Genomic DNA, 20902 nt, shown 5'->3' on the forward strand with positions numbered 1-20902 from the left:
AAAACTATCATATAACCCAGGCATTTCACTCCTAGATGCTTATGCAATAGAAATTAAAGCATATGTCTACACAAACACTTATAGATGAATGGTAATAGCAGGGTTTTTTTTTTAAGTTTATTTATTTTGAGGGAGAGAGAGAGCATGTGTACAAGCAGGGGAGGGGCAGAGAGAAAGGGAGAGGGAGAATCTGAAGGAGGCTCTGCACTATCAGTGCAGAGCCAGATGCAGGCTCCATTTCAGGAACACTAAGATTGTGACCTGAACCGAAGTTCGACATTGAGTTGACTGAGCCACCAAGGTGCCCCAATAAGCTTTATTTCTTAGAGTAGTTTTAAGTTCACACCAAAATTGAGCAGAGGTACAGAAAATTCCTGTATAGCTCCTGCACCACCACCACCCCCCCCCCTCCCCCGCCAGCACCTCCACTATCAACCTTCTGAGCTGTAGTGGTATGTTTGTTATAACTGATGAATCTACATGAATGCATTATCACCCAGAATCCATATTTTACTTTGGGGTTCACTCTTGGTGTTGCAAATTATACGAATTTGGACAAATGTATGACGAGCATCCACTATGATAAAATAACATACAGGGTAGTTTCATACAATTAATCTGTGTTCTACCTGTTCATCCCTCCCTCTCTCTCTACTGGTCTGTTTACTATCTCTGTATGTGAGTCTTTTCCAGAATGTCATAAATTTGGAATCTATATATATAGCCTTTTCAGAGTGGCCTCTTTCACTTAGTTTCCTCCATGTCCTTTCATGGCTTTGTGGTTCATTTCTTTTGAGCACTGAATAATATTCCATTGCCTGGATGTACCAGGGTTTATTTACTCATTCACTTGCTGAAAGACATCTTGGTTGCTTCCAGTTTTTGACTATTATGAATAAAGCTGCTATAAACACCTGCATGCAGGTTTTGTGTGGAAATAGGTTTTTAATCATTTGGGCAAATCAAGGAGCATGATTGCCGGATCATATGGAAAGAGTATATTTAATTTCATGAGAAACCGTCAGTCTTCCAAAGTGGCTGAATCATTTTGAATTCCCACCAGCAATGAATGAGAGTTCCTGTTGCTCCACATCCTTGCCAGCATTTGGTGTTGTCAGTGTTTTGGATTTTTGTCATTCTAATAGATGTACAGTGGTTTCTCATTGTTGTTTCAATTTGCATTTCTTTGATGAAGATGTGGAACATCTTTTTGCATGTTTATTTGCCATTTGTATATTTCTTCTTTGGTATGGTGTCTATTCAGGTCTTCGCCCATTTTAAAAATCAGGTAATATGTTTTCTTACTGTTGGGTTTAAGAGTTCTTTGTATATTTTGAATAACAGTCCTTTAACAGATGTGTCTTTTGCAAATATTCTCTCCCAGTCTGTGGCTTATCTTCTCATTGTCTTGTCTGTATCTTTCTCAGAGTAGAAGTTTTTTTTAATGTATAATTTTTTATGTTTTAATTTTAATTCCAGTTAGTTAACATTCAGTGTTAGTTTCAGATGTATAATACAGTGATTCAACACTTCCATACTGCACCCTGTGCTCATCACAAGTGCACTCCTTAATCCCTGTCACCTATTTAACCCAACCCCTTACTCCCTCCCCTCTGGTAACTATCAGTTTGTTCTCTATAATTAAGAGTCTTATTTTTCCCCTTTGCTTATTTTGTTTCTTGAATTCCACATAGGAATGAGATCATATGGTATTTGTCTTCCTCTGACTGACTCATTTCGCTTAGCGTTATACTCTGTAACTCCAGCCGTCTCGTTGCGAATGGCAAGATTTCATTCTTTTTTACGACCGAGTATATATATACTTCTTTAGTTCATCAATTGATGGACATTTGGGCTGCTTCCGTATCTTGGCTATTATAAATAATGCTGCAATGTACATAGGGGTGCATGAATTAGTGTTCTTTTATTCTTTGGGTAAATACCCAGTAGTGTGATTGCTGGATCATAAGGTAGTTCTATTTTTAACTTTTTGAGGAAACTCCATACTGTTTTCTAGAATGGCCGCACTAGTTTGCACCTCCACCAACAGTGCACAAGTGTTCCTTTTCCTCCACATCCTCACCAAGACGAGTGGTTGTTGATTTTAGCCATTCTGACAGGTGTGAGGTGGTAACTCATTGTAGTTTTGACTTGTATTTCCCTGATAAGTGATGTTGAGCATCTTTTCATGTGTCTGTTAGGTGTCTTCTTTGAAGAAATGTCTATTTATGTCTTCTGCCCATTTTTAATTGGATTATTTGATTTTTGGGTGTTGAGTTTTATAAGTTCTTCATATATTTTGGATACTAACCTTTTATCAGATATGTCATTAGCAAATATCTTCTCCCATTCTGTAGGTTGCCTTTTAGTTTTGTTGATTCTTTCCTTAACTATGCAGAAGCTTTTATTTTGATGTAGTCCCAACAGTTTACTTTTGCTTTTGTTATCCTTGCCTCAGGAGACATATCTAGAATGAAATTGCTATGGCCAAGTCAGAGAAATTACTGCCTGTGTTCTCTTCAAGGATTTTTATGGTTTGAATTTATTTTTGTGTAAGTAAGTGGTCCAGATTCATTCTTTTGCATGTCACTGTCCAGTTTTCCCAACATCGTTTGTTGAAGAGACTATCTTTTTTCCATTGGATATTGTTTCCTGCTTTGTTGAAGATTAATTGTCCATGTAACTGTGGGTTTATTTCTGGGTTTCCAATATTGCTCTGTTGATCTGTCTATTTTTGTGCCAGTACCATACTGTTTTGATTACTGCAGCTTTAGAATTGAGATGCCTCCAGATGGGTATTGAGGAGGGCACCTTTTGGGATGAGCACTGGGTGTTGTATTGAAACCAATTTGACAGTAAATTTCATATATTAAAAAATAAAAAAATAAAAAAAAAAAAAAGAATTGAGATGCCTCCAGCTTTCCTTTTCAAGATTGGTTTAGCTATTCAGGGTCCTTTGTGGTTCTATGCAAACTTTAGGATTGTTTGTCCTAGTTCTGTGAAAAATGCTGTTGGCATTTTGATAGGGATAACATTAAATGTGTAGATTGCTTTGGGTAGTACAGACATTGTAACAATATTTATTCTTCCAATCCATGAGCATGGACTGTCTTTCCATTTCTTTGTGTCATCTTCGATTTCTTTCATCAGTGTTTTATATTTACAGTACAGGTCTTTTGTCTCTTTGGTTAGGTTTATTCTCAGGTAGCTTATTATTTTTGGTGTAATTGTAAATGAGATTATTTTCTTAATTTCTCTTTCGAAGAGCAGAAGTTTTTAATTTTAATAAAATCTAGCTTGTCAACTATTTTGTTTATGGGATCATGCTTTTGTGTTATATCTAAGAAGTCATCACTGTTCCCAGGGTCATATAGTCTTTCCTGCATATTGTCTTCTTATAGTTTTGCATTTTATATTTATGTCTGCAATGTATTTTGAGTTAATTTTAGTAAAGGGTCTAAGATTTGTTTTTAGATTCCTTTTTTTTCCCCATGTGGATGTCCAGTTGTTTCAACACCATTTGTTGTAAAGACTATATTTTTTTATTATATAGCTTTTGCTCCTTTGTCTAAGATCAGTTGACTGTATTTCTTTTTTTTTTTAATGTTAATTTATTTTTGAGAGACAGAGAGAGACCAAGCACTAGCAGGAGAGGGGCAGAGAGAGAAGGGGACACAGAATCTGAAGCAGGCTCCAGGCTCTGAGCTGTCAGCACAGAGCCTGACATGGGGCTTGAACCCATCAACTGTGAGATCATGACATGAGCCAAAGTCAGATGCTTAACTGAGCCACCCAGGTGCCCTGACTATATTTCTATGGGTCTATTTTTGGGCTCTATATTTTGTTCCATTGACCTATTTGTCTATTCTTTTGCCAATACTACACTGTCTTGATTACTGTACCTTTATGGTAAGTCTTTTTTTTTTTTAGTGCAAAATTAAGGAAAACATTTAATAATAACTCTATTAAGAGGTCATTGAGTTGGAAAGTTTGATTTTAAGGAATAGTTACATGAATTATATGACAATTTTCCTTGTTTCTTCCTTTTTTGATTCAGATATTTGTTACATTTAATCCAAATTTATTAACTATCATTCACAATACTAATCAAATATATTATCAGATTGTAACTTTGAAACAGAATTTTCTTTTTTTCGATTTTCTTTTTCTTTTTCATTTTCGTCATGATAAATGTACTCTTTATTCCCCATCCCCTATTTCCTTCATCCCCCCACCCATCTCTCCTCTGGTAATCATCAGTTTGTTCTCTGTAGTTAAAAGTCTGTTTCTTGGTTTGTTTGTCTCTCTTTTTATTCCTTTGCTCATTTGTTTTGTTTCTTAAAGTCCACATATGAGTGAGATCATATAGTATTTGTCTTTCTCTGACTGACAGAGCATTATGCTCTCTAGCTCTATCCGTATTGTTGCAAATGGCAAGATTTCATTCTTTTTTATGGCTCAATAATATTTCATTATATGTATAATGAAATAATGAAATTATATATATATGTATGTATTTATATATATATATGTATGTATATATACACATATATGTTATATATGTTATATGTATATGTATATGTATATGTATATGTATATTTATCTATCTCACCTCTTTATCCATTCTTCTGTTGATGGACACTTGGGCTGCTTCCGTAGTTTTGCTATTGTAAATAATGACTTAATAAACCTAGGGGTGCATGTACCCATTTGAATTTGTTTTTTTGTATTTTGGGGGTAAATACCTAGTAGTGTCATTACTGGATCATAGGGTATTTCTATTTTTAACTTTTTGAGAAAGTTTTCCACAGTGGCTGCACCAATTTGCATTCCCACCCACAGAACAAGAGGGTTACTTTTCCTCCACATCCTTGCCAACACTTGTTTTGTTTTGTTTTGTTTTATTTTGTTAATTCTAGCTATTCTGATAGTGTGATGTGATATCTCATTGTAGTTTTGATTTGCATGTCCCTGATGATGAATGATGTTGAACATCTTTTCTTGTGTCTGTTGGCTATATGTATGTCTTCTTTAGAGAAATGTCTATTCATGTCTTCTGCCCACTTTTAAAGGATTATTCATTTTGGGGAGGTTATTGAGTTGTATCAGTTCTTTATGTATTTTGGATACTAACCCTTCATGGGATATGCACATATATGCTTTTGCAAATATCTTCTCCCATTCTGTAGGTTGCTTTTTTGTTTTATTGATTGTTTCCTTTGCTGTGCAGAAACTTTTTATTTTGATGTAGTTCCTATAACTTATTTTTGCTTTTGTTTCCCTTGCCTCAGGAGACATACCCAGAAAAATGTTGGTATGGCCAATGTCAGAGAGGATACTGCTTACTGCCTATGCTATCTTCAAGCATTTTTATGGTTTCAGGTCAAATTTAGGTCTTTAACCCATTTTCAGTTTATTTTTGTGTATGGTATAAGAAAGTGGTCCAGTTTCATTCTTTGCATATGGCTGTCCAGTTTTCCCAACACCATTTGTTGAAGAGACTTTTTCCCATTGTATATTCATTCCTCCTTTGTCAAACTTAATTGACCATATAATTGTGGGTTTATTTCTGGGTTTTCTGTACTATTCCATTGATCCAGGTATCTACTTTTGTGACAGTACCATCCTGTTTCAATTACTCATTTTAATTAATTCATAAATGGAATATCTCTCCATTTATTTTGTTCTTTGATATCTTTGATAAGAGTTTTGTAGTTTTCTTTGTATATTTCATATACATATTTTGTTAGATTTATACCTAAACATTTCATTTTTTGGGTGTTAATGTAAATGGTAATTTACATTACCATAATTTGTATTTTTTTTTTTTTTCAACTTTTTTTTTTTTTTTTTTTTTTGGGACTGAGAGAGACAGAGCATGAACGGGGAAGGGGCAGAGAGAGAGGGAGACACAGAATCGGAAACAGGCTCCAGGCTCCGAGCCATCAGCCCAGAGCCTGACGTGGGGCTCGAACTCACAGACCGCGAGATCGTGACCTGGCTGAAGTCAGACGCTTAACCGACTGCGCCACCCAGGCGCCCCCATAATTTGTATTTTAATTTACAATTGTTCATTGCTGGTATGTAAGAAAGTGATTGACTTTTGTATATTAACCGTGTATTCTGCAACCGTGCTATAATTGCATAGTACTTCCAGGAGTATTTTTATTGATTCTCTTTGCTAATATTGTGTATTAGAGTTCCAGAAATGATTTATCTTCTAACTGCAATTTTATGCCCTTCGGTCAACATCTTCCCCCTCCCCTCCCCCCACTCACAACTCCTGGTAACCACCACTCTACTCTGTGTTTCTACAAGTTTAGAGTTTTTAGATTCCACATATAAATGATATCATACAGTATTTATCTTTCTCTGACTTATTTCACTTAGCATAATGCTCTCAAGGTTCATATATATAAATATACATATATATGTGAATATATATGTATATTCATATCTTCTTTATTCATTCATCCATTGATGGATACTTAGGTTGTTTTCGTATCTTGGCTATTGTGTATAATACTACAGTAAACATGGGAATGTAGATATATCTTTGATATCCTGCTTTCCTTTTATTTGTATATATACTTAGAGGTGGGATTGCAGATTCTTTTGTAGTTCTATTTTTAATTTTTTGAGGAACCTCTATGCTGTTTTCTACAGTGGCTGAACCAATTTTCATTCTCACTGACAGTGCACAAGGGTTTCCTTCTCTCCACATCCTAGCCAACATTTGTTATCTCTTGCCTTTTTGATGATAACAATTCTAACAGGAATGAGATGATAACCTTATTATGGTTTTGGTTTGCATTTCTCTGGTGGTTAGTGATGTTGAGTATCTTTTTATGTACATATTGGCCATCTGTATGTCGTCTTTGGAAAAATGTCTATTCAGTTCCTCTGTCCATTTTTAAAGTCAGATTGTGTTTTCATTATAGAGTTGTATGCATTTTTTAACATATTCTGGATATTAACCCCTGTCAGATATATGGGTTGCAAGTATTTTCTCCTATTCCATAAATTGCCTTTTCATTTTGTTTGTTGTTTCTTTTCCAGTGTAGAAGCTTTTTAGTTGGATGTAGGCCTACTATTTGTTTTGCTTTTGTTGCTTGTGCTTTCAGTTTTATATCCAAAAAAATCATTGCCAAGGCCAGTGTAGAGATTTTCCCTCATGTTTTCCCCTAGGAGCTTCATAGTTTCAGGTCTTATGTTGCAGTATTTAATCCATTTTGAGTTAGTTTTTGTGAGTGGTGTGAGCTAGGGGTCCAATTTCATTTTTCTGCATGTGGTTATCTAGGTTTTCCAACACCATTTATTGAAAAGATTATTCTTTTTCTGTTCAGTGTTATTGGATCCCTTGTCAAATATTAGTTGACCATAGATACAGGAGTTTATTTCTGGGCTGTCTATTCTCTTCCACTGGTCTATTTGTCTATTTTTATGCCAGTAACATACTATTTTGATTACTATAGTTTTGTAATATAGTTTGAAATCAAGAAGTGTAATGCCTCCAGCTTTGTTCTTTATCATGATTGTTGACTATTTGAGGACTTTTGTAGTTCCGTGGAAATTTCAGGATTTTTAAAAATTTTTGTGGAAAGTGTCATTGGAATTTTGATAGTGGTTGCCTTGAACCTATGGATGGTTTTGGATAGTATGGACATTTTAACAATATGAATTTCTGATCCATGAACATGGGATGTCTTTCTATTTGTTTGTCTTCAATTTCACGTATCAAAATCTTGTAGTTTTGACTGTACAGACCTTTAAATTTATTTATCTATAAATTTATTTATAATTTATTTAAATTTATTTAAATTTATTTATAAATTTATTTATAAATGAATGAATTTAAATTTATTCCTAAGTATTTTATTGTTTTTGATGATATTATGAATGGGATTGTTTTCTTTATTTCTTTTTCAGGTATTTCATTGTGCATAGAAATGCAACTGATTTCTGTATGTTGATTTTATATCCTGCAACTTTACTTAATTCGTTAATTATTTCTAATAGTTTTTTGGTTGCATCTTTAGGATTTTCTCTATACAAGAATATATCATCTGCAAATAAAGACAGTTTTACTTCTTCCTTTACAATTTGAATGCCTTTAATTTCTTTATTTTGCCTGATTGTTGTAGCTAGGACTCCTAGTACTGTGTTGAAAAAGAGTGGTGATAGTGGGCACCCTTGTCTTTTTCTTGATCTTAGAGGAAAAGCTTTGTACTTTTCACTGTTGAGTATGATGTTGGCTGTGAGTTTGTTGTATACAGCCTTTATTGTGTTGAGTGTGTTCCTTCTATATCTAATTTGTGGAGGGTTTTTTTTTATCATGAAAATTGTTGTATTTTGTCAAATGCTTTCTCTGCATCTATTGAGATGATTAGATGATCTTTATTTTTCATTCTATTAATATAATGTGTCACATTTACTGATTTGCATATGATCATCCATCCTTGCATCCCAGAGATAAATCTCACTTGATCATGGTCTATAATCCTTTTAGTGTGCTGTTGAATTCAGTTTTGTTAATATTTTTTGAGAGTTTTTGCATATATATTCATCAAAGATATTGGTCAACAACTTTCTTTTCTCATAGCGTCCTTATCTGGCTTTGGTATTAGGATAATGCTGACTTTGTAAAATGATCTGGAAAGAGATACCCCCTCTCCAATTTTTTGGAACAGGATTTTTTTGAAAAGGATTGGTATTAATTCTTCTTTAACCGTTTGGTAGAATTCACCCGTGAAACCACTGGGTCCTGTACTTTTCTGTGTTGGGAGGTTTTTGATTACTGATTCAATGTCCTTACTCATTAATTGTTTAGATTTTTCATTTCTTCATGATTCAGTCTTTTAAAAAATGTTTATTTACTTATTTTTGAGAGAGAGATAGAGCGAGCTAGAGAGAAGCAGAGAGAGAGAGAGGGAGACAGAGAATCCCAAGCAGGTTCTACACTGTAGGCACAGGTCTCGAACCCATGAACAGTGAGATCATGACCTGAGCTGAAATCAAGAGTTGAATGCTTAACTGACTGAGCCACCCAGGCACCTCTCTTCATGATTCAGTTTTGATTAAGTGTGTATTTGTAGGAACTTACCCATTTATTAGATTTATTGGCATATAATTGTTCATAGTAGTCTTTTATGATCCTATGTATTTCTGTGGCATCAGTTGCACATCTCTTTCATTTCCAGTTTTATTTAAGTATTGTCTCTTTTTTTCTTAGTCTAGCTAAAGCTTTGTCAATTTTGTTTATCCTTTCCAAAAAAAACCCCATCTCTTAGTTTTGTTGATCTCTTCTATTTTTCTAATCTCTAAGCAGAGAGTTTATGCTATGATTTTTGTTATTTCCTTCCTTCTGCTAACTGTGGGCTTAGGTTTTTCCTTTTCTAGCTCCTTGAGTGTAAAGTTGGGTTGCTTATTTGAGATCTTTCTTTTTTTAATATATGCATTTATTGCTATAGACTTCCTTCTAAGAACTGCTTTTGCAGCATCTCATAGGTTTTGGTATATTGTGTTTTCGTTTTCATTAGTTTAGAGGTATGTTTTAATTTCCTTTTTGATTTCTTCTTTGACCCACTGGTTGTTCAGGAGTATGTTGTTTAGTTTCCATTTGTGTGTAAATCTACTTGTTTCTCATAACCTCGATAGCCCTGTGGAGTACTGGCTAGAAATCAAGTAGAATGTCCCCAATACAAGTTTGCTTAATGTTTTTCTCTTAATTAGATTACAGTTAGGTGTTTTTGTTTTTGTTTTTGAAAGAGTACCACAGGGGTGAAATGCCTTTTTTATCACATCATATCAGGGCATAAATGATATCCATATGACATTATTGGTGATGTTAACATTTAGCATATGGTTAAGGTAGTGTTTTCCAGGTTTCTCCATGGTAAAAATATTATTTATTACCTGTATTCACCATTAACATGTAAGATCTATGAGAATAGAAATGCTATGTGGTTTATTTACTGCTGTATCCCCAGTGACTAGAGAAGTACATGGTCTTAGGGACTCAACGAATCTTTGTTGAATCAATAAATGGAAGCATGGATTAGATGACCCTTAGCTTCCCATTCTACTCAACTCCTTTTAAGAAATTGTTTTGACCATATTTGTGACTAGAGAGTCTTCTGTTTTGCTAACAGCAATTATATTAGGACATTTAGTCTATATACATGAAATGTAGTACACTGCATGCCACCAGTTACCCAAAATATTTGGGCATTAGTATATATTGGTTGACAGGTGGATTACTACCGGTGGCTTACTTGTATTTAATTTTGGCTTGAAAAGCCAGGGCAAGATTATCTAGGCCAACTTTGTCCAGGTTGGGATTTAGCACGTTGCATTTGAATGAGCTTAGGTTTTGGTAAGACCTAGATTTTTCAAATCTTATTTCTGCCACTTCTTAGCATTGTGTTTCTGGGCAAGTTATCTAGCTTCTTTGAATTTTCTCATCTCTGATATGGGAATAATTGTTCTTTTCTTATAGGTTGATGTTAGGATTTAGTGAAGTCACATGGCAAGTGCCTACTTAGTGCCTGGCATTTTGCTCAATAAATACTGATTTGCCTACCTTTCCACAGTCTTCTGCAGCATATGGTTGAGTTAATTCTTCTGTCCTGTGACAGTCATGTTCTACAAAAGAACATCTTTTTTAAATTTTATTTATTTATTTAGTTCATTTTTGAGAGACAGAAAAAGACAGAGCATGAGCAGGGGAAGGGCAGAGAGAGAGGGAGACACAGAATCAGAAGCAGGCTCCAGGCTCCGAACTGTCAGCACAGAACCTGATGTGGGGCTTGAACCCACGAACCGTGAGATCATGACCTGAGCTGAAATTGGGATGCTTAACTGACTGAGCCACCTCGGTGCCCACCCCCCCCCCCCCCCCCAAAACCAGTACAGACATTTTTATCTGGAAGATCAGTGCAGACAATTCCATTTCATTAAAAAGCTGATGATTTAATAATTTGCTTAGAAATGGGCTGTGGCTTCTATTATAAAATTTATCTGGCATAATGTACAAAGAACCACTATTTCCTCTGGCAAGAAAGCTGATGGAATATAAATACTTTACAAACATGCTCAGCACAGTTTACCTTCATGCAATACCTGCACCTTGAAGAAATACCGTATGCGGCCCTGCAGTGGATGTGGCTCAACATAAAATTTGTCACTTTCCAAGCACTTGAAATATTGCCCCATTTCTCACACCCCTGCACTGCACATGCTTATTTGGTAATGTCAGTCTGCCTCCTTATTTCAGTAGCTGAAGTGACATAGTCCTGTTTTATAATTTGCCAAGTGATTGAAGGTGGCAGGCAGGTCTGTATTATCCCAGTAACGTCACTGATTCCTAGTGCTTAAAGAAGAGAGGACAGTGAGCACTTAGCTTGAGGGTGATGTGTTCTGTGGGAACGTATATTCTTGGCAAGTTGTTTATGACTCTTTTTCTTCTGTACAGCCAGAAGAGCAGAAGAACATATTTCAAATTCTCATTGGCAAGGGCTCCCCGTTCTTTTATAAGGATTTGTAAAATTCCATCCCTTTGAATCTTGTTAGCAATCTTGGATATCCTCCAGGCTTTCTTTCATAAAGCTTTCAACACACAGAGCTGAGTGGGCTGGGCAGGGAACATGCATGTAAGAGTGTGTGCTTGTATGTGTGTGCGTGTATATTTATCTGAGCCTTCTTGATTGAAGTGTCAATATATGTTGCTTTCTGCTTTGAATTTACTACAGTAATAAAATGGAAGCATCTTCCTGCCTAGTGAAGTATAGCAGATAAGTCTCACCATTTATTTAGTGGAGTCAGCTTAATGTAGATCGGTGTTTAGGTCTTCCTTTTGGTTTGTTTCGTGTTTCTCTTCTTCAGGGCGTCTCATCAGCTGTTGAGTCTAGAGGGAAAGCATTTCCCTGTAGCTGTGATAGTTCTCCATATGGAGAGAGAAAGGGATCATGCTCAGCCTTCAGGGATGATAGGTGTCGTGGAATTTGCCACATTTCATTGTTTGAAAGTGTGTACATTTTTTTTTTGTCACTTCTTTTGGAAAGCATGAATCACCAAAGATTGGTGAGACAGTTTTCACTTCTTCCCAAATCATCAGACATTGGAGATGTCCATTATCTGATGGACATGTTTAACCACACAAATTGGTTTGTGGTCTGCAGGTTCAAAAAAGCACTTCATAATTGCTCTTAGAATTTGGCATGGCCTGAAGCTTTTGAAGTTTAGGAACAAATTACAGAAAAGCAATAGCCATCTTGCCAGGAGGAAAAGCCTCAGTGATTTCTTTTATTCTTTGTGGGTTGATTCAGATTCCAGTTTCTTTGGTCCTGTAAACTAGGATTCCGGGCAAAAATGAATTGGGTGGTTAAGTACAAACAGGTTTGATTTCCCCATGAGTCCTGTAATGATTAATTTTATTGTCAACTTGATTGGGCTAAGGGATACCATGTAGCTGGTAAAACACTATTTTTGGATGTGTCTGTGAGGGTATCTCAGGAGAAATGAGATTTTTTAAAAAAATGTTTATTTATTTATTTTGGGAGAGAGAGTGAGCACAGGAGGGGCAGAGAGATTGGGGGAGAGAGAGAATCCCAAGCAGGCTCTGTGCTGTCAGTGCAGAGCCTGACATGGGGCTTGATCCCACAACCCTGGGATCATGGCCTGAGCTGAAATCAAGAGTCAGGTGCTCAACTGACTGAGCCACTCAGGCTCCCCAAGAAGAGATGAGATTTTGAATCAGTAGACTGATTAATGAGAATTCCCCTCATCACTGTGGATAAGCATCACCCAAACCACTGAGGGCCTAAATAAAATGAAAAGGCAGAGCAAAGGTAAATTTTCTTCCTGCTTGAGCTAAGATTTTCATCTTCTCCTTCCTTCAGATATTGGTACTCCTGAGCTTTTGAACTCAGACTGTGACTTATGCCATTGTTCCCCTGATACTCCCTTTGGGCTTGAACTGAATTACATTCCCCACTCTCCTAGTCATGTGACATCTTGGTCTGCATGGTCAAGGAAGCCAATTCCTACAATAAATCTCTTCTTTAAAATTTTTTTTAATGTTTATTTCTTTTTGAGAGATAGAGACAGAGCATGAGCAGGGGAGGGGCAGAGAGAGGGAGACACAGAATCAGAAGCAGGCTCCAGGCTCCAAGCTGTCAGCACAGAACCTGATGTGGGGCTCGAACCCACAAACCGTGAGATCATGACCCGTGCTGAAGTGGGTGCTTAACCGACTGAGCCACCCAGGCGCCCCCGATAAATCTCTTCTTACATCTCTTTCTCTATATATGTTTCTTATTGGTTCTGTTTCTCTGGAGAACCCTGACTAATACAAGCCCCATGTATAGAAAGGAACAGACCTTTTACTTCACATTTTCCACATGTTCACTTAGTAATTATTCTCTTGAAGCTGGTAGGTTTCATATAGCACTTTTGAGATTGATTGACTCATTCATGAAATCATTGTCTGAATACTAAGAGCCAAACACCAAGCCAAGCTGTGAATACAAAGATAATTCAACCATGGATCACAACATATCTCTCTGACTTGACTTCAAGCTTCTTGTCAGCAAAGGGTTTATAGTTTAGTAGGGAAAATAAATGATGAACATCAGAAAACCCTAATATAAGACAGAAAATGACATGTCATTAAAGCATACAGATAAAGAGAGATAGATATTAATTGTTCCAAAAGTAAGGAAAGATAATGTTTGGTGGAGGGATGTGGTAAGACTTTAAGGAAGCATTTGAGCTGGACTTCAAATTTATTGGAAAAGAAGACAAACACTCTAGGTGGTCAAAGGCACAGACATGGAAAGGCACAGGACACAGAACACAGACATTTCTTGTGGTGGTGGGCAGGGGAGATGAGAGGAGAAATGGACAATTTCATAGTTTAGTGCTTGTTTTGGATTTAAGATTCATGGATTTCTTGGAGTACTTCTGGGGGTCCAGGGAACACAGTTAAGGATAGGTGGTCCTTGGAGTACAGGGGTTAGGGTAGGGAGTCTGGGACTGTGTGGTATTTCTCACACCACTTCTGACAACAAATATGAGTCATTTTTCCTCACCAATTCTCTAATACTCTGACACCAACTGGGTGTCCAATTCAATTCAATTTGGATACCATCTACCTGGAGTTAGTGTCAAACCTCACAAATTAAAGGGCCCAGTTCTACAAGACTGTCCCTACTTCAGATGCCAGCTGCAAGTGGGATACCCAGGTGACCCACACTTCTGCCTGGCCAACTACGTATTTGAAGATTCCTATGACCATTCCCCCCCACCAAGTTTGATAATTTATTAGATGACTCACAGAACTCAGAAAAATTCTCTACTTACTATTACATTTTATTATAAAGGGTACAACTTAAGAAGAGCCAAATGGAAGAGACACATATGGCAAAGTATGGGACAAGGCTTGTGGAACTTCTTGTGCTCTCTCCAAATGCCTCTCAGCATACTGGTGTGCCTACCAACCCAAAAAGCTCTCTGAACTCTGTCATTTAGGGTTTTAAAAAAATTTTTATTTTATTTTATTTTTTTAGTTTATATCCAAGTTAGTTAGCATATAGTGCAACAATGATTTCAGGAGTAGATTCCTTAATGCTTCTTACCCATTTAGCCCATCCCCCCTCCCGCAACCCCTCCAGTAACCCTCTGTTTGTTCTCCATATTGAAGAGTCTCTTCTGGTTTGTCCCCCTCCCTGTTTTTATATTATTTTTGCTTCCTTTCCCTTGTGTGTTCATCTGTTCTGTGTCTTAAAGTCCTTATATGAGTGAAATCATATGATATTTGTCTTTCTCTGACTGACTAATTTCGCTTACCGTAATACCCTCCAGTTCCATCCACATAGTTGCAAATGCAAGATTTCATTCTTTTTGATTGTCGAGTAATACTCCATTGTATATATATATATATATATATATATATATATATATATATACCCCACATCTTCTTTATCCATTCATCCATCGATGGACACTTGGGCTCTTTCCATACTTTGGCTATTGTTGATAGTGCTACTATAAACATGGGGGTGCATGTGCCCCTTTGAAACAGCACCCCTGTATCCCTTGGATAAATACCTAGTAGTGCAATTGCTGGGTTGTAGGGTAGTTCTATTTTTAATTTTTTGAGGAACCTCCATTCTGTTGTCCAGAGTGGCTGCACCAGTTTGCATTCCCACCAGCAGTGCCAAAGAGATCCTCTTTCTCTGCATCCTCGCCAACATCTGTTGTTGCCTGAGTTGTTAATGTTAGCCATTCTGACAGGTGTGAGATGGTATCTCATGGTGGTTTTGATTTGTATTTCCCTGATGATGAGTGATGTGGAGCATTTTTTCATGTGTCAGTTGGCTATCTGGATGTCTTCTTTGGAGAAGTGTCTATTCATGTCTTTTGCCCATTTCTCCCCTGGATTATTTGTTTTTTGGGTGTTGAGTTTGGTAAGTTCTTTATAGATTTAGGATACTAACCCTGTATCTGATATATTGTTTGCAAATATCTTCTCCCATTCCGTCAGTTGCCTTTTAGTTTTGCTGATTGTTTCCTTCACTGTGCAGAAGTTTGTTGTTTTGAAGAGGTCCCAATAGTTCATTTTTGCTTTGGTTTCCCTTGCCTCTGGAGATGTGTTGAGTAAGAAGTTGCTGTGGCTGAGGTCAAAGAGGTTTTTTCCCCGTTTTCTCCTTGAGGATTTTGATGGCTTCCTGTCTTACATTTAGATCTTTCATCCATTTTGAATTTATTTTTGTGTATGGTGTAAGAAAGTGGTCCAGGTTCATTCTTCTGTGTGTCGCTGTCCAGTTTTCCCAGCACCACTTGCTGAAGAGACTGTCTTTATTCCATTGGATATTCTTTGCTGCTTTGTCAAAGATTAGTTGGCCATACGTTTGTGGGTCCATTTCTGGGTTCTCTATTCTGTTCAATTGATCTGTTGTCTGTTTTTGTGCCATATTTTTTTTTTTAACATTTATTTTTGAGAGATAGAGCAAGACAGAGCACATGTGGGGGAGGGGCAGAGAGAGACAGGGACACAGAATCCAAAGCAGGCTCCAGGCTCTGAGCTGTCAGCACAGAGCCGGACGTGGGGCTCGAACCTGCGGGGCTCGAAACTACGGAGCCTGAACCCATGGGACCGCAAGATCATGACCTGAGCAGAAGTAGGACGCTTAACCGACTGAGCCACCCAGGTACCCCTGTCATTTAGGGGTTTTTATGGAACTTTCATTACATAGGCACAATTGATTAACTGATTGGCCATGGGTGATTGAATTTAATCTTCAGCCCTTTTCTCCTCCCTGCAGGTTGGGTGGGGGGGGGGCGGGTGAAGTTGAAAGTTCTAACCCTTTCATCATGTGGTTGGTTTTTCTAGTGTCCAGCTTCCACCATGAGCCACCTCATGAGCATACAAGAGACAATAGGGGCACCTGGGTGGCTCAGTCCGTTAATAGCTGGCTTCAGCTCAGGTTATGATCTCATGGTTCATGAGTTCGAGTCCCGCATCGGGCTCTATGCTGACAGCTCAGAGCCTGGAGCCTGCTTCAGATTCTGTGTCTCCCTCTCTCTCTGCCCCTGCCCTCCTCACACTCTGTCCCTCCATCTCTCTCTCAAAAATAAATAAACATTTAAAAAATGTATTTCTTCAAAAGACAGTAAATTCCAAGGATTTTAGGAGCTCTGTGCCAGGAATCAGGGACAAAGACCAAATATTTATTTTTTTTATCATACTACAGAGGCAGAAAGCATTTATTTCACAGTCTTGCCGAGGAGGACAGTGCCTAGAGCCGGCCTGGGTGAGGGGGGTGAGGGCAGCATGGAGCTCAGGTCTGAGGTAACAACAGGTAACACAGCTTGGATCAAGCCTGAGTGTGCTGCGGCTATGCTGGGATAGGATGAGGGCTTGTGCCAAGGCTGGGTGAAGAAGGGCAGAGTTGATGAGACCTTGCTAAAGACTGTTTTACAATGTGTGGTACTGTTGGCTCTGTCTAGAGATTTCTGGCTCTAACTTAGGGCAATTTGTAGAGAAAATGACTTTATGTTTCTGTTTTTTTCTTTTTAACAGATAATTCCTGTTATTGGAGTCATGCTCTCATGGAGAAAGGAAACTGGTTCCAATTTAGTGTCAGTTCCAGGATAATCATCCAGGGTAATCACTTTCTCTGCCTGGCTGAGGATGATCCATCTTGTGAAAGATCAAAGAGTAAATATCTATGTAGAAAGATCTGAAGAACATGTTGACAAGCTGGCTTGAATCATTTAAATTATTCGCACTTCTCTGTGGCTGGCAGAAGAACTTCTGCAGGCAAGAACATAGCCGAATGGCCCTAACAGTGAAATAGAGTGACTCAGGATTCCACAAAAGCTGAAGGCTGACTTTTTTCCTTTCCTGTTACAGATAGCTAAGGGTCAGTCCATGTGACATCCTTGAATGCTCCGAGGAGTCAATCTTAGAATCTGTCTTAGTCTGTTTGGGCTGCTAGAACAAAATACCACAGACCGGTGACCTATAAACCACAGGAATTTATATCTCACAGTTCTGGAGATGGGAAGTTCCAGATTGGGGTGCCAGTCTGGTCATGCTCTGCAACTCTTCTGAGTTGCAGACTGGCAACTTCTCATTATGTTCTCATATGGCAGAAGGTGGGCAGGCAGCTCTTGGGGGCTTCTTTATTAAAGACACTAATTCCATTAGTGAGGGCTCAGCCCTCATGATCTAATCACCTCCTGAAGACCCCACCCCTACAACCATCACATGGGGTATTAGAATTTCAACATACAATTTTGGGGAGACATGTCTATTTAAACCATAGCAGAATATATTTTGCAAAGACACCCTAATGCCTTGAAAGATACAGAGCCTGGGGTCCCCTGGGTGTTTCAGTTGGTTGAGCATCTGACTCTTGATTTAGGCTCAGGTCATGATCACTGGGTTGTGGGATCGAGCCTGGTTTGGGGCTCTGTGCTGAGCATGGAGCCTACTTGGGATTCTCCCTCTGTCTCCCTGTGTCCCTCTCCCCGAGTCATGCTCTCTGTCTTTCTCTAAAATTAAAAAAGAAAAAGAAAAAAGAAAGATACAGAGCAGGACTAGGAGCATGCTTCTGGAGTAGCACAGCAAGAATGCTAAAATGGGAGAAAAAAGTTAACATTTCAAGAGCACTCACCATATGCTGGACCCCATGCTGGCTGTTTTACCTACATGATCTCTTAATTCTCCCAACAGCTCTGTGAGGTCAGCTTTACCCACTTCTATTTACAGATAAGGAAGCTGAGGTTCAGAGAAGTTAAATAACTTGTCTAAGTTCATTTGTCTTGTCTAAGGTCAATGTGATAGTCCATTTGACCACAAGCTATGCACTTTCCATACATAACAAAATAGTTGTGGGTACTAAAGTTCCAGAGACTGATTTTAGAGTTAGGAGTAATCTTGTAGTAAGTAGACAACTGTGTTAAATAGACTTAGACTTATTTTTAAGGATTACCCACTCCCATACCTCTACCAGGTGGTCTCCTGGTTTTGGCTTTACTTCCAGTCAAGGCAGAGCCCAAAGGGGCAGCAAATTGAGGACTGACTCCAAGGTTCACCTGCAAGAATGGAAAGATGAGAAAGGGAGAAAAGTCTGAAAAGATGAATGGAAAGAGAAGGACTAATCTCGTGAGAAATTTAGAATATTGTATCTGTGCAATAATTAGTTAATGTGGCTCAAGAATAGACTCATAGATGAATGGAAGGGAATGTATTTTTAAATTTTTAAAAATTTTTATTTTTTTAAAGTTTTTTTAATGTTTATTTATTTTTGAGAGAGAGAGAGAGACAGACAGACAGACAGAGCATGAGCTGGGGAGGGGCAGAGAGAGGGAGACACAGAATCCAAAGCAGGCTCCAGACTCTGAGCTGTCAGCACAGAGCCGGACACGGGGCTGGAACTCACAAACCGCAAGATCATGACCCGAGCCAAAGTTGGACACTTAACCGACTGAGCCACCCAGGCACCCCTAGAAGGGAATATATTTCTTTAAAAGCAAACTCCAAAAGTTAGTACACAATAAAGGAAGCATTTCAAGTCACTGAGAAAGATTTAGATAGCTACATATAAAAAATTAATGCAATCATGAATTTATGTCATGTCCAAATAAATCCCAGGTGCATTAGTGAGTGCATTGTGTTTAAAGAAGTGAAAATACTAGAAGAAAATTAAGATTAACATTTATCTGATTTCTGAGTGGGAAAGGGTATTCTAAGCATAAACTCCATAGGAGAAATCACAAAAGAAAAGATGGATAGATTTGACTGTATACAAATGTATGTAAAAAATATAAATAAAAATGTAAAATAATTGATAATTTGGGGAAACATTTGCAAGAAATATGACTAAGGGTGGATATATTTAATATATAATGTGTTCACTCAAATCAATAAGAAAAAATGTTAATGCCCTAAATTTAAAATGGGCCAAGTGTATGAAGAGATAGATTACTTGAAGAGAATTTACAAGTGACTAGTTAACATATATTTAAAAAGTTCATCGTCACTAGTAATCAAAGCAAAGGAAATGAAAAATTTTACTTAATCACTGAGAATTATCAGAAGTAAGGTTTAAACTTGGTGTGGGAAAATGTGGGCTCACATACTGCTGGTAGAGAGAAATTTGTCAACCCCCTTCACCGTAGCCCTATCTCTGACATTTGGGAGCCCAGCAAGAGAATATAAATGGAAGCTCATATGCTATTTATCTAAATACTTAAGTATGTAATTGTACTCAAAGGATATACATTTGAAAATCTCTCCATTACACATGTAAATTAAGCTAAATGTAAGAAATGGAAAATTAAAGTTATGTATTATATATGTTTTTAGAGAGTTATTTTCATCTAAAATATTCAAAATTACTTTAAAATTTAAAGGCAAATGAGAGTTATAAATAATGACTATCAGAATTTTAGATAAGACTTATTTAAATAAATTTTAGTTTAATTTTAAGTGTTTAATTAAATATTAGCAAATGTTTTTATAAACATAAAGCTATTCAAAATTGTTCAGTATCAATGTCCAATGTCCGCTAACATAAAGAACTGTTATCACGCATCATGTATGTTATATCTTTACCTCCATAGAATCAAATGTAAGAGTAATATAAATTGATTAATATTGCAAAGTGCTCCTTCTCACTGCAAAGGGAACACCAGTTCTTGAGTATGTTAGGACTATACATCTAGCATGAAGGGAAATCAGAAAGTAGGCACACACACAGTACTACTAGCAAATGGTACTTTCTTTTCTAAGAAGCTGCTGCATTTATGTTGACAGGAAGGGCTTGTCAGGTTAATTTGTCTTCTCTTACCTATGTGCTTTCTACCTCTCCAGAGAAGTGTCCATCTCTGATGTGGCAGTGGCATAACTCATAAATCTTACGGGTATTCAGATGCAGTTACTTTTGTGTTTTAAGGACATCTGGCGAGAGAGGTGAAGTTGTGTGTCCCTGGGGCTGGAATAGTCTTATTCATGAAAGTGGGTGTTTAGGGTTATGGATAATGTTGTGTCCTGGGTCCTGATTGATTCTGGTACCCATATATTCTTTAATAAATGCTCTGTGTGTGTGTGTGTGTGTGTGTGTGTGTGTGTGTGTTTGTGTTTGACATCGGTGGCCTTTTGATGTGTGGGCTTATGGTGGGATTTCTTGTTATTTGGGTCCAGAGGCAATTAGTACAATATACATCAAAAGCCTTGGAACTATGAAGACACTGCCATTACATCTTTGTTAGGCTAAGTTAGGGTTGGACAAAGGAATTATATAGGCTTTAACTCAGTGATTCCATTAAAAAAAAAACTACCGTAAATAAATAATGAGCGAATACTAGAAAGCGTGGGCAAAGATTTGTATAC

The 20902-nt window shown here is 37.4% G+C and overlaps 1 long non-coding RNA gene across 3 annotated transcripts in view; it reads left to right on the forward strand.

Annotated features, from left to right (window-relative positions):
• LOC109268022 (uncharacterized) overlaps nt 1-20902 on the forward strand; it is a 130462-nt gene that overhangs the window by 10617 nt on the left and 98943 nt on the right. For 2 of the 3 annotated variants that reach the window (XR_008420605.1, XR_002080418.2), the window contains exon 3: nt 17084-17221. This is a non-coding gene — a long non-coding RNA (uncharacterized LOC109268022). Of the gene's footprint in view, nt 1-17083; nt 19866-20902 lie in introns of those variants that run through there. The other variant, XR_008420604.1, reaches the window with a different exon arrangement.

This window comes from Panthera pardus, unplaced genomic scaffold (genome assembly GCF_024362965.1).
Source record: "Panthera pardus isolate Hobbes unplaced genomic scaffold, ASM2436296v1 HiC_scaffold_8, whole genome shotgun sequence".
NCBI lineage: Eukaryota > Metazoa > Chordata > Mammalia > Carnivora > Felidae > Panthera > Panthera pardus.